Source organism: Maniola jurtina, chromosome 6 (genome assembly GCF_905333055.1).
Source record: "Maniola jurtina chromosome 6, ilManJurt1.1, whole genome shotgun sequence".
Lineage (NCBI taxonomy): Eukaryota > Metazoa > Arthropoda > Insecta > Lepidoptera > Nymphalidae > Maniola > Maniola jurtina.
Window position 1 is genome coordinate 6,178,092 of NC_060034.1, and position 13,183 is coordinate 6,191,274.

Genomic DNA, 13,183 nt, shown 5'->3' on the forward strand with positions numbered 1-13,183 from the left:
TCGAGGTGATTTTTTGCATTTACTAAATAATTTTACGATTAAAACGTAAAATCTATGTCTTGCCACCATGGTGTCTTGTTCAGTGAGCGAATGTGACGTTACAAGATGTTATAATCCGCGTAAATACACGTTTCACAGGTAATTACTGATTATTTATACTAATTGTTTATAATCATTATTTCATCATTTGTTGTTTGAAAATTAGGCAAAATAGCTATTGGAAGCTTAGATGATAGGTTTCCCTTAAGACTTATCATCAAATTACATTGCTAAATGAAGAATTTTTGGATATTTTGTGTAAAATTTAAAAATGTTTGTTTACGATAGGGATTGACAAAGTAATGACGTCACAAGTATCGATAGTCGATAATCGTGTCTACCGGTAGGTTTGATGTGATAGGTTTCATGTGATGTATGTAAAATACAATATAAAACACTAGGTACTTTCCAATAAAAGAAAAGAACGAAATAAATATTTTCACTAATTTTTATTTTATTTAGCGTGACTTAGATTTCATATACAGGGCTAAGGGTAACCCGTACATTACTGTATTTAAGTGCTTATCGGGGAGGTCATTAGCTATGAATTGAGCGCCATATATACTATTTATTTTTATTAACTTGTCACTTAGACATTATATCAGAGTGTTATTGTAATTAATCAAATTAAATTTACTTGCACCCTTTAAAAAAATAAAGGTGGAAAACCAACAAATTCCGGTAATTTATATGAAAATCCCAAAAATTGCTCTATTTCTCAAAAAAAGATTTTTTTAAAACGTCTTTTAATAGTTTTCTATCGAAATATCAATAAAAAATGTTATAAGAGGTTAAAATAACTATAAGTATCTCAGAATTCATTAATAAATTATTTATATAAAATATTAAAGTCATTTCATTAATGAATAATAATCTGTTACCTAGCTTTAGCTTTGTTACTATTTGTGTATTTGAAATGTATTTGATTTTTTAAGATTATAAGATGCTTTTTACTTCACTTCGTTAAACTAACTCATTAGTGTCCTATGATTTCGCCAGTAAGACTATCGATAATACAAATGCTAAAGTCAGGACAACTCTATTTCACGCACACATTTACGTTTCATTTTTTGTAACACCGTTAATCTGTCACTGTTAGCCTTGTAAGTCTTTGGATTCTTCCAATAGATATTTCTTTGGAATATTGTAAAGCTTAGCTTAGGTGGTACACCAACACCTCCTTGATGCAAACGTTACGTAAATTCGCAACTCCATCGCCATTTCAACCGATGGATGTCCACTGCTGGACAAAGGTATCTTCTAGGGGCTTCCACACGCCACAGACTCAGAATGTCAACCCTTACAGTAGAGAATAGATGCTGCTTGATGCGAAATCTTCGAGAATTAACTTTCAATAATTCAGTCAAAGATACTCTCAACATTTTTCTCCAGCACATCTCGTGAATGTCTATTTTTTCTACCTAGCCTTAATCTAAACATTTTACTTTAAAGAATAAAGTACGATTTATGTATCGCACGAGTGTGTTCAAATCTTTACGGTTAATATGTCTTATAGGCCACCCATCTAGCGCTCCACGCGGCGTCCTTGGCCACTGTGACGGATCCCCGACACGCCCCTCATTTGTTATACAAATTTTATACTACCCTCCGAGCTAAAGCGCGGCAGAGCTTTCCAAAGGAACAATGGACAAAATCGAACGCTCGATTATGCAAGAAGTTTGCAAATTTTCTCAAAATGAACAAGAATATGAATATCTATGGACTTTTCGGAGTTTATTGAACATCCATACTAATATTACAAATGCGAAAGTGTTTCTGTCTGTCTAACTGTCTACTAGCTTTTCACGGTTCAACTGATTTTGATGAAATTTTAGACAGTATTAGCTTACATCCCGGGGTCGGCCATGGGCTACTTTTTATTCCGGAAAAGCAAAGAGTTCGCACGGGATTTTAAAGTAACCTAAATTCACGCGGACGAAGTCACGGGCATTATCTTGTTTTTTATAATTTTGATTTTAAGTTTATAAATTGTGACCTAAAATGGCTTGAATTTTTATCGAGAATTGTGGATTAGAAATCCTAAGTATAACATTGTAAGGAAACACGAAAATTGGTCTAGTATACAAAACCTGTATATTCGTCATCTTTTATTTATTTAAGCACATTATATTATTATATTACAGAAACATATACAAACTTACGTCTATATAGGTAAATTTTCTCGTACAGTGATTTTATTCATATTTTAAGCTAATCATTTATGAAATTACATTTTCATTGTTGAATCACAGCCTATTTATTTTCTATCTCTCGTGATACCTCTGGGCTTCTGACTGTAATCTGTAAGCTGTGAATTACGCTGCTATACAGCCTGTGCAACACGTTCAGTGTTACCATATCCAGGTTGGTTACCCCAGTTATTTATTTAATTTAACAGATCTCTACACTACAAGTACAGTTCAATACCGTAATATTTTTATGTGCGATCCAAATATTGTTTCATTTTTTTTTAACTAATTTCAAATTACAAACTAAATCAATTATTTCAAAGTGGCCATTTTTTTAATTTCAAAAATAAAATAAATAAAAAATATCTCTACAGACCATGCCAACAAAACAATAAATAAAATAATGCAAGAACACCATGTCGAGTCAATAAATATGTCTCTCTAAATTATCTTAACGTGCATTTTTATATTTGAAATGCATTTAATATTTTACATTTCAAAAATATTCATTTTTTTAAATATTTTGGGGTATTTTATAATCTGGTGGATGGGAACACAGTAAATCACTACTGATTTCAAATGCAAAGCGATGTAAGAGAACAGAAATTCCATTAAATCCACTATCACCCGAGGACGATTTGCAATTGCACGGAGGCACTCGAGATTGAGATGGCAATGGATTCCCGAAGCCCCAGGGATTCAGTTCCTACTCTTGATTAAATAAACCTTCAAGTCAATGTCAAGCCGCTGGCAAGCGATGTCCGTCTTCGGCATATAGCACACGGTTCACAGTGATTTTTTATTTGAATACCAAATCATATTACCCTTTCGTCTGCAACTGAATACCGCAACACCTTTTTGTTTCTGGCATGTCCGTAAGCATTTATTTACAGTGCGAAATATAATTGAATTACTTCTTTTTATTCGCGTAAGGTAATGATAAAATTATTCAGTTCATAAAATGTTTTTGAATTGTATAACGCACTAAATTTTACCCGTGACTCGACGTGACTTACAGGAACTGTGCATTTTTCGCAATAATTTTAAGCTTCTATCGGGGATAATTCAGCTATATACCAGGGAAAGAATTTTCAGAGACGGATCGAGATGATAGCAAGAGACATAGATTGACGCTAGTTCCATGGGAAAGGCGGCGAAACATGATATTGGACGCAACGTGCATTGATTTCCCTGTGTCATATTATCACAGAATCACATAGGGAACCGCAGCAGAAATGTCTGAAACCAGTATACAGCGCCAGGTACACTCTGGGTCTATGGAAACAACAATAAAACATTTTTTACCACACATTTTACCATCGGCGGATCATTTATAATGCAAAAGCAAAGAAAGCATCAACCTGACTGTTGTTGGAAATGCAGTCAGTTCTCTTAAGGACGTCTTTGCAAAATGAATAGGTATCAAAATTGCACTACTACATAAGTACACTGCCCACACGCACACAGCTGCGTCAAAATGAGTGAATCGACTTGATTTTGATACTTTGATATTTTTATTTTATTTTATATTTGGTCATCTATTTTTTTTTAACAGTTTTTTTTTTAAATATGTATCTTGACAATAATACAGTAAGTAGAACAGTGCCTACAGACTAAGGGTCTGATGATGAAATATTTCACCATGACTTCTTGGCAATGAACAACATTTCCATGCTTATGAAATTATGAGCTCCTACTATGACTAAAATAATCTGAGAAGGATAGCATTACATTACCTCCCGACTTGATGAAATTGCATACTTTGGAACCTACTACTGGAACTCAGAGACGAATAGAGCTAGGTGTTTCGAGTTTGGGCTCATTTTCTTAGTCATGATGAGATCTTACCTCCGGATTTGTGGAGTGACCTGATGGTATACCTCGGAAGTCACTATTGGAACTCGGAGACGAATAGAGCTAGGTGTTTCGAGTTTGGGCTCATTTTCTTAGTCATGATGAGATCTTACCTCCGGATTTGTGGAGTGACCTGATGGTATACCTCGGAAGTCACTATTGGAACTCGGAGACGAATAGAGCTAGGTGTTTCGAGTTTGGGCTCATTTTCTTAGTCATGATGAGATCTTACCTCCGGATTTGTGGAGTGACCTGATGGTATACCTCGAAAGTCACTATTGGAACTCGGAGACGAATAGAGCTAGGTGTTTCGAGTTTGGGCTCATTTTCTTAGTCATGATGAGATCTTACCTCCGGATTTGTGGAGTGACCTGATGGTATACCTCGGAAGTCACTATTGGAACTCGGAGACGAATAGAGCTAGGTGTTTCGAGTTTGGGCTCATTTTCTTAGTCATGATGAGATCTTACCTCCGGATTTGTGGAGTGACCTGATGGTATACCTCGGAAGTCACTATTGGAACTCGGAGACGAATAGAGCTAGGTGTTTCGAGTTTGGGCTCATTTTCTTAGTCATGATGAGATCTTACCTCCGGATTTATGGAGTGACCTGATGGTATCCTCGGAAGTCACTATTGGAACTCGGAGACGAATAGAGCTAGGTGTTTCGAGTTTGGGCTCATTTTATTAGTCATGAAGAGATCTTACCTCCGGATTTGTGGAGTGACCTGATGGTACACCTCGGAAGTCACTATTGGAACTCGGAGACGAATAGAGCTAGGTGTTTCGAGTTTGGGCTCATTTTCTTAGTCATGATGAGATCTTACCTCCGGATTTGTGGAGTGACCTGATGGTATACCTCGGAAGTCACTATTGGAACTCGGAGACGAATAGAGCTAGGTGTTTCGAGTTTGGGCTCATTTTCTTAGTCATGATGAGATCTTACCTCCGGATTTGTGGAGTGACCTGATGGTATACCTCGAAAGTCACTATTGGAACTCGGAGACGAATAGAGCTAGGTGTTTCGAGTTTGGGCTCATTTTATTAGTCATGATGAGATCTTACCTCCGGATTTGTGGAGTGACCTGATGGTATACCTCGGAAGTCACTATTGGAACTCGGAGACGAATAGAGCTAGGTGTTTCGAGTTTGGGCTCATTTTCTTAGTCATGATGAGATCTTACCTCCGGATTTGTGGAGTGACCTGATGGTATACTTTGGAAGTCACTATTGGAACTCGAAGACGAATAGAGCTAGGTGTTTCGAGTTTGGACTCATTTTCTTAGTCATGATGAGATCTTACCTCCGGATTTGTGGAGTGACCTGATGGTATCATCGGAAGTCACTATTGGAACTCGGAGACGAATAGAGCTAGGTGTTTCGAGTTTGGGCTCATTTTCTTAGTCATGAAGAGATCTTACCTCCGGATTTGTGGAGTGACCTGATGGTATACCTCGGAAGTCACTATTGGAACTCGGAGACGAATAGAGCTAGTTGTTTCGAGTTTGGGCTCATTTTCTTAGTCATGATGAGATCTTACCTCCGGATTTGTGGAGTGACCTGATGGTATACCTCGGAAGTCACTATTGGAACTCGGAGACGAATAGAGCTAGGTGTTTTGAGTTTGGGCTCATTTTCTTAGTCATGATGAGATCTTACCTCCGGATTTGTGGAGTGACCTGATGGTATACCTCGAAAGTCACTATTGGAACTCGGAGACGAATAGAGCTAGGTGTTTCGAGTTTGGGCTCGTTTTGTTAGTTATGACGAGATTATACCTTGAAACTTGTTGGAGTGCTCTGAAGGTATACTTCAAAAGCCACTATTGGACTTTCGAGTCGAGTAGAGTTAGATGTTATGAGTTTGAGCTCGTTTTGTAAGTTCCAATAGTGACTTCCGAGGTATACCATCAGGTCACTCCACAAATCCGGAGGTAAGATCTCATCATGACTAAGAAAATGAGCCCGAACTCGAAACAGCTAGCTTTATTCGTCTCCGAGTTCCAATAGTGACATCCGAGGTATACCATCAGGTCACTTCACGAATCCGGAGGTAACATCTCATCATGACTAAGAAAATGAGCCCAAACTCGAAACACCTAGCTCTATTCGTCTCCGAGTTCCAATAGTGACTTCCGAGGTATACCATCAGGTCACTCCACAAATCCGGAGGTAAGATCTCATCATTACTAAGAAAATGAGCCCAAACTCGAAACACCTAGCTCTATTCGTCTCCGAGTTCCAATAGTGACTTCCGAGGTATACCATCAGGTCACTCCACAAATCCGGAGGTAAGATCTCATCATTACTAAGAAAATGAGCCCAAACTCGAAACACCTAGCTCTATTCGTCTCCGAGTTCCAATAGTGACTTCCGAGGTATACCATCAGGTCACTCCACAAATCCGGAGGTAAGATCTCATCATGACTAAGAAAATGAGCCCAAACTCGAAACAACTAGCTCTATTCGTCTCCGAGTTCCAATAGTGACTTCCGAGGTATACCATCAGGTCACTCCACAAATCCGGAGGTAAGATCTCATCATGTCTAAGAAAATGAGCCCAAACTCGAAACACCTAGCTCTATTCGTCTCCGAGTTCCAATAGTGACTTCCGAGGTATACCATCAGGTCACTCCACAAATCCGGAGGTAAGATCTCATCATGACTAAGAAAATGAGCCCAAACTCGAAACATCTAGCTCTATTCGTCTCCGAGTTCCAATAGTGACTTCCGAGGTATACCATCAGGTCACTCCACAAATCCGGAGGTAAGATCTCATCATTACTAAGAAAATGAGCCCAAACTCGAAACACCTAGCTCTATTCGTCTCCGAGTTCCAATAGTGACTTCCGAGGTATACCATCAGGTCACTCCACAAATCCGGAGGTAAGATCTCATCATGACTAAGAAAATGAGCCCAAACTCGAAACACCTAGCTCTATTCGTCTCCGAGTTCCAATAGTGACTTCCGAGGTATACCATCAGGTCACTCCACAAATCCGGAGGTAAGATCTCATCATGTCTAAGAAAATGAGCCCAAACTCGAAATACCTAGCTCTATTCGTCTCCGAGTTCCAATAGTGACTTCCGAGGTATACCATCAGGTCACTCCACAAATCCGGAGGTAAGATCTCATCATGTCTAAGAAAATGAGCCCAAACTCGAAACACCTAGCTCTATTCGTCTCCGAGTTCCAATAGTGACTTCCGAGGTATACCATCAGGTCACTCCACAAATCCGGAGGTAAGATCTCATCATGACTAAGAAAATGAGCCCAAACTCGAAACACCTAGCTCTATTCGTCTCCGAGTTCCAATAGTGACTTCCGAGGTATACCATCAGGTCACTCCACAAATCCGGAGGTAAGATCTCATCATGTCTAAGAAAATGAGCCCAAACTCGAAACACCTAGCTCTATTCGTCTCCGAGTTCCAATAGTGACTTCCGAGGTATACCATCAGGTCACTCCACAAATCCGGAGGTAAGATCTCATCATGTCTAAGAAAATGAGCCCAAACTCGAAACACCTAGCTCTATTCGTCTCCGAGTTCCAATAGTGACTTCCGAGGTATACCATCAGGTCACTCCACAAATCCGGAGGTAAGATCTCATCATGTCTAAGAAAATGAGCCCAAACTCGAAACACCTAGCTCTATTCGTCTCCGAGTTCCAATAGTGACTCCCGAGGTATACCATCAGGTCACTCCACAAATCCGGAGGTAAGATCTCATCATGTCTAAGAAAATGAGCCCAAACTCGAAACACCTAGCTCTATTCGTCTCCGAGTTCCAATAGTGACTTTCGAGGTATACCATCAGGTCACTCTACCAATTCCGGAGGTAAGATCTCGTCATGACTAAGAAAACGAGCCCAAACTGGACACATCTAGTTCTTCTAGTCTTCAAGTTCCTGTCGCAGCCTTCGAAGTTCACTATCAGATCACTATCATGCTCAAGAAAAAAATCCAGCTAACGATAAAATGTGATAATAGGTACATAATATTATCATTATTATCTTACCTTGCCAAAATATCAGCACAATCACGGAATAAGTACCTATAAATATCAGTTAGGGTTTTGTCGAACTATTTTGTGTTCGTACAGCGATCTTTTCCACATCAAAAAATTATAGCAACCGACGCAGAGACCACCCACGAAGGCGGCTGGCCGCTGACTGATATAATTTTGAAATCATACCATTGCCTACCCAATATCAAAATAACCCTTAGTGCACTGTATTAAGGTTTGCGGTTGAAGCAAAATACGTGAAAAATTTATACACGATGTTTTTATTTATTTTTATAATACTATTAATATAATAATCTCACATTTTGAGGTACACATTATGTGCTAACGGAAAATATTTATTAGAAGAATAAAATCCGTACGTAAACTGAGAAAAATGTACCTAAACTTGACCGTAAATCGTTAATTCTGCGTGGAAGAGGTGAAGGAAAATCGTTCTTATAGTATCAAAATTAATGATTTTATCAAAAAATTACTCGATCTCTGGAGATAAAGGACCAATCTATTTTTAGCAATCTGTAGTTCCAATTTACTTAGTATATTTTACCCACAAAGCGTACCGAAAATCTATACAAGTGTGCAAATACGTCCTTAACATCATTCCACGCAGATATGATTTTTTTTACTATAAAATTAGATTAGGCTACTCATAACTTTTGTTATAACATGTTCAATAATATTTTATTATAAAATATAGAATTTTTGACCTGAATAAGATAGAATTTGTTAAAATCTGGATTACCATCAATCCTATCCATCAACTTTTTTGCTTATCTATGTAATCGACATGATATATTATTTATAACCATGTAGCCATCTCTAAGCATTTTAACCACCTTCAAAAAACAAAAAAGGACCTATGGTAGCTATGTCCGTATGTACAAGGTATGTACCTACGTCCACGATTTTCTCTCTTCTGGCTTGACCGATTTGAATGCGGTTTTTTATCTTCAGTAATTTGTTGGCAGTTACTTAGGCCGTAGCTATAACAATCCACATTTATTTGTCTGGGGCCAATTTCTTTAACTACTTACTACGTCTCAAGCAATTTACGGCTTCATTGTTAAATTAGCGAATGGCGATAGTTTTTGGTTGTTTTATAAACAAACAATATAATGAATATTGCTCGTAACTACCTCTATCTTACATACCTATTATATTATTTTATTTGTTTGATTTTACAACTCTTTCTCTTATTATGTTTTCTTGTGATACTGCGGATTTTAATTTAACAGGACTCTCTCCGTCACTTACTCCATACAATCGTAGTCCCAATTTCATTATTCGGTTTCAAAAATACGCGGTCTTAAAAATTCACATGTATACAAATCTTTGACCCCTGTGATTTTAAACTACTTATTTTTATAAAAATCTAAAACACCACAGGCACAGATATTAGTTTCTAGAATACGTCTGCAAAATTTCATGGACTTTGGTTGCTTAATATTCAAATGAAATCTATACTAATAAATAAAATTGGAGTGTCTGTCTGTAATTTCGAAATAACTACCTCATATTAAGCTCATATGGTTATTTGAACGATACCATAACTGAATCACACGTTTTTAAAATTTTTGTCTGTCTGTCTGTCTGTCTGTCTGTCTGTCTGTCTGTCTGTTTGAAAAGGCTAATCTTTGGAACGGCTGAACCGATTTTGACGGGACTTTCACAGGCAAGTAGAGGATTGACCAGGGCGTAAAATAGGCTACTTTTTTAACCGACTTTCAAAAAGGGAGTTGTGTTTTTCTACCTATGTACCTACACCGAAATCTCCGAGATTTCTGAACCGATTTGCGTCATTTCTTTTTTAATCGATAGAGGAACTTTGCGACATTGTTTCATAAAAAATTTGGAGTCCAACTCCTCAATCCTGATGCTGCAGGGGATCTGACCAATCCACGCGGGCGAAGCTGCGGGCATCAGCTAGTTGGAACTAAGATTGTATGGAGTAAATGACGGAGAGAGCCCTGTTAAGGCAGAATAAGTCCATTATGTCTTGTGGAGTACTAATAAAATTTAAATTATAACTTTTGCTCTTTAACGACCATAATATTAATACGTTTTATCATACGATATCATACGAGTCGCAGGGAGTCACTGGATTCAGGCAGCGAAAACCGTGGCGTGTGGAACTCCTTACAAAATACCTATGTCCAGCTGTGGATGTGTGCTACATAAATATGATGATTATGACGATTCAATACTTTACCTTGCGTATTTAGCCGTATTGATTCAATAATAATACATTAGCTAATATATATTGTATACTATCGCGTGGGAACACTTTGGAATACCCTTAAAACCCAAGTTTAAAAACAAAACTTTTAATATCTTAAAAACGTTTCGAGTAAAGTACAGGAATTCCAAAAATTAACGCAAAAGTAAAAGCCCAAGTTGTGATTATGAATACTTCGTTTAGTTCCGCCCCAAATTATAACTTTATGTGATGCATCGAGCATCGTATTTCACTCCTTGATAAAGGGGCGAATGACACGCCTGACTACCCATTACAATTTATATCGAGGAATCTATTGCCTATCGAAACTGTGTTCCAACGTGTGATATCGAAATAGAATAAATTCAATTACCACACCATTTCCTTAATCAACATTTAACTTCTATTAGTAGAGATAAAATTCTTTCCAATATGCGCTAGTGTTGCCAGAAATTAAATTGTTTTGGGATATTCTTGAAAATATGAGGAACAATGTTTATTTTCGCGTTATACTCAGTTCGGTTATAGATAAAATAGATTCCAATGTTTGTATTGAAACCTGAAAACTTTATACTAGTTATGCCATCCTGGCCTAGCTTGGCTAAAATCTTTGAAGATTTTGCATTCTAATGGGTATATGGCCACGTACCTGATACGTTTTAAAGACAACCTACATGCAAACCCTCTGACCGCAAGTCTCAAGCCTCAAGTCTCAAGCCCAGCAGTTAGAACTATACGTTGATATGCCAGTAAGATAGTTTTTTTTTCTATGAAATGTATTGACTGAATAGGTAGAACAGGTACTTATTATACAATGTTTTACTCCAGCAAGAGATGATTAATTTTATCATTAAATTATAATAATCTCAGAATATATCTGCCTTTTTACTAACACTAGAATAAACCGCAATCCTTCAACGTCATTAACTGATCATTCGAAAACCTTTACAAGGAACCATATACTTAAAACAATAACTTAATAACAAACATCTAACTAAATAAGATATGAATTTTCAGAGATGCTTTAAGATTAATAGGTAAGTATGTAATTTTTTATTCAAGTAATTTTAATTGAATTTATATTTAACTGTCCACTTCCAAGATACTTGCTTATCTGTGTAATGCTTACACAATATAATAGGAGAGTCCAATAATTACCGTAAGCATGGTGCACCTATCTGGGAGTGGTGCGTGTATATTTTATTGATAGCCACCTGTGAATCTCGGTCTTCTCAGCTACGCTTTCAAACAACCTATTAGAGTGACATAATATCACGACGTGATCGAAATGCATAAAGAAGCGGTTAATGCCTCATATTAAAACCACATTAAATCTATTATCTATTTCGTATCATGACACCGTGCTGCTAATCAAATAAGAAACGCATGCATTGCTTTCACTGGTTCGGATATGATACGGCCGATGGGAACTTGACACCGAAAAGTTCACTTTCCACTGTTTTTTTTTTTGTAAAACGTTTTGTTATAAAGTTTACTAGAATGTTTTTTTACTGAGGGAGTCTTAGGCCTTTTGCCGCGCCATTTTCAGAGTTACTGCGAGAACTCTTATATAAAGTTACTTAAAATATTAGTTCCTTAATTAAAATAACTTAAAATAAAGTTTCTCTTATATACCTATAGATACACGTACACAAATGAGCTAGAAAAATGATAAATAATTCTTTGGAAAAAAAGTTTAAGCAGCGAATTCTTCTACAATACTTCTACAACTATTAAGTTATTACTACTACTTGTAGTACTAATCATCTACATAGTAGAGTAAATTACACACCTACTATTGCAAGTAGTCATTAATCTCAATCTTAAATCACTCATCAAACAAATCGATACAATGGGCGGCACTGCATGCTTATGTGCTCGCAATAAATTCAAAGATCTGACTGCAGGAGTAGTGAGAACGTATCTTTGCAGGAGCCGGCACATAACAGAAACATAAATCTAAGCGAAGTGTCGTTACCATACATGAATGGGCCCGTGATATGAGCGATGACCATACATGAAGCCCCCATACGATGTCAAGTACCTCATACAGGACGTTTTGACAATCGATACGAGAGAATTGAAATATGGAAGCCTCTCTGCGATCCGACTTTGAGTATGATGAACAAGATAATTAACTAATAAAAGGAAGTTTTCAATCAAGCCTGAATGATTGGGTGTGTTGGTCTTACTCATAAACAAACTTGTTCAGGTACTGTTTTAATAACCTTACTTTAATACTCCGTGGAACACCCGCAACAACGAACATTTTTAAGGATACGAAAAAATACTAACAGAACCTTGAAACGAAAATATGATTCCATAAACGTTCCAAATTCTAATCTTTTTCAATTTGCGACCAATATTTTTAGATTTATGACTTGTCCCAACAAAATCGCGTGTGCAGTCCAGTATTTTCTGACTTTCAATTCTTCCACAAAGCCTTTTTCATATTCGCTCTCGATTTTAACGACCAACAGCGCCTTGTCTTTCAATGATAAAGGTTAATTTCAAATGCCCCTGAATTTATTAAAAGTGAATTTATCATTTTTTGTCGTACCTTACGTCGACCTGACGTCAATTTAGCGGCTGTAGAGATGAAAAGCGAAGGTATGAGAAAAAATACAATGGGATTATGCGGCCCTAATGGTCCTCCCAACATGGGCATTAATATCGTCATACAATATTGATGTTTTTTAAATTTATGGCCAATGCTTAGAGAAATCTCAAAGTCAATATAGCTTATTAATGTGTGAAGAGAGTCACCTTCTCAGCAATCTCTTCTGCGGTGACGTATTTTTATGAACCCTCCCGAGAGATCATTAGAGAAATATTTTGGTTTTCGTTCGCAGAATACAATTGA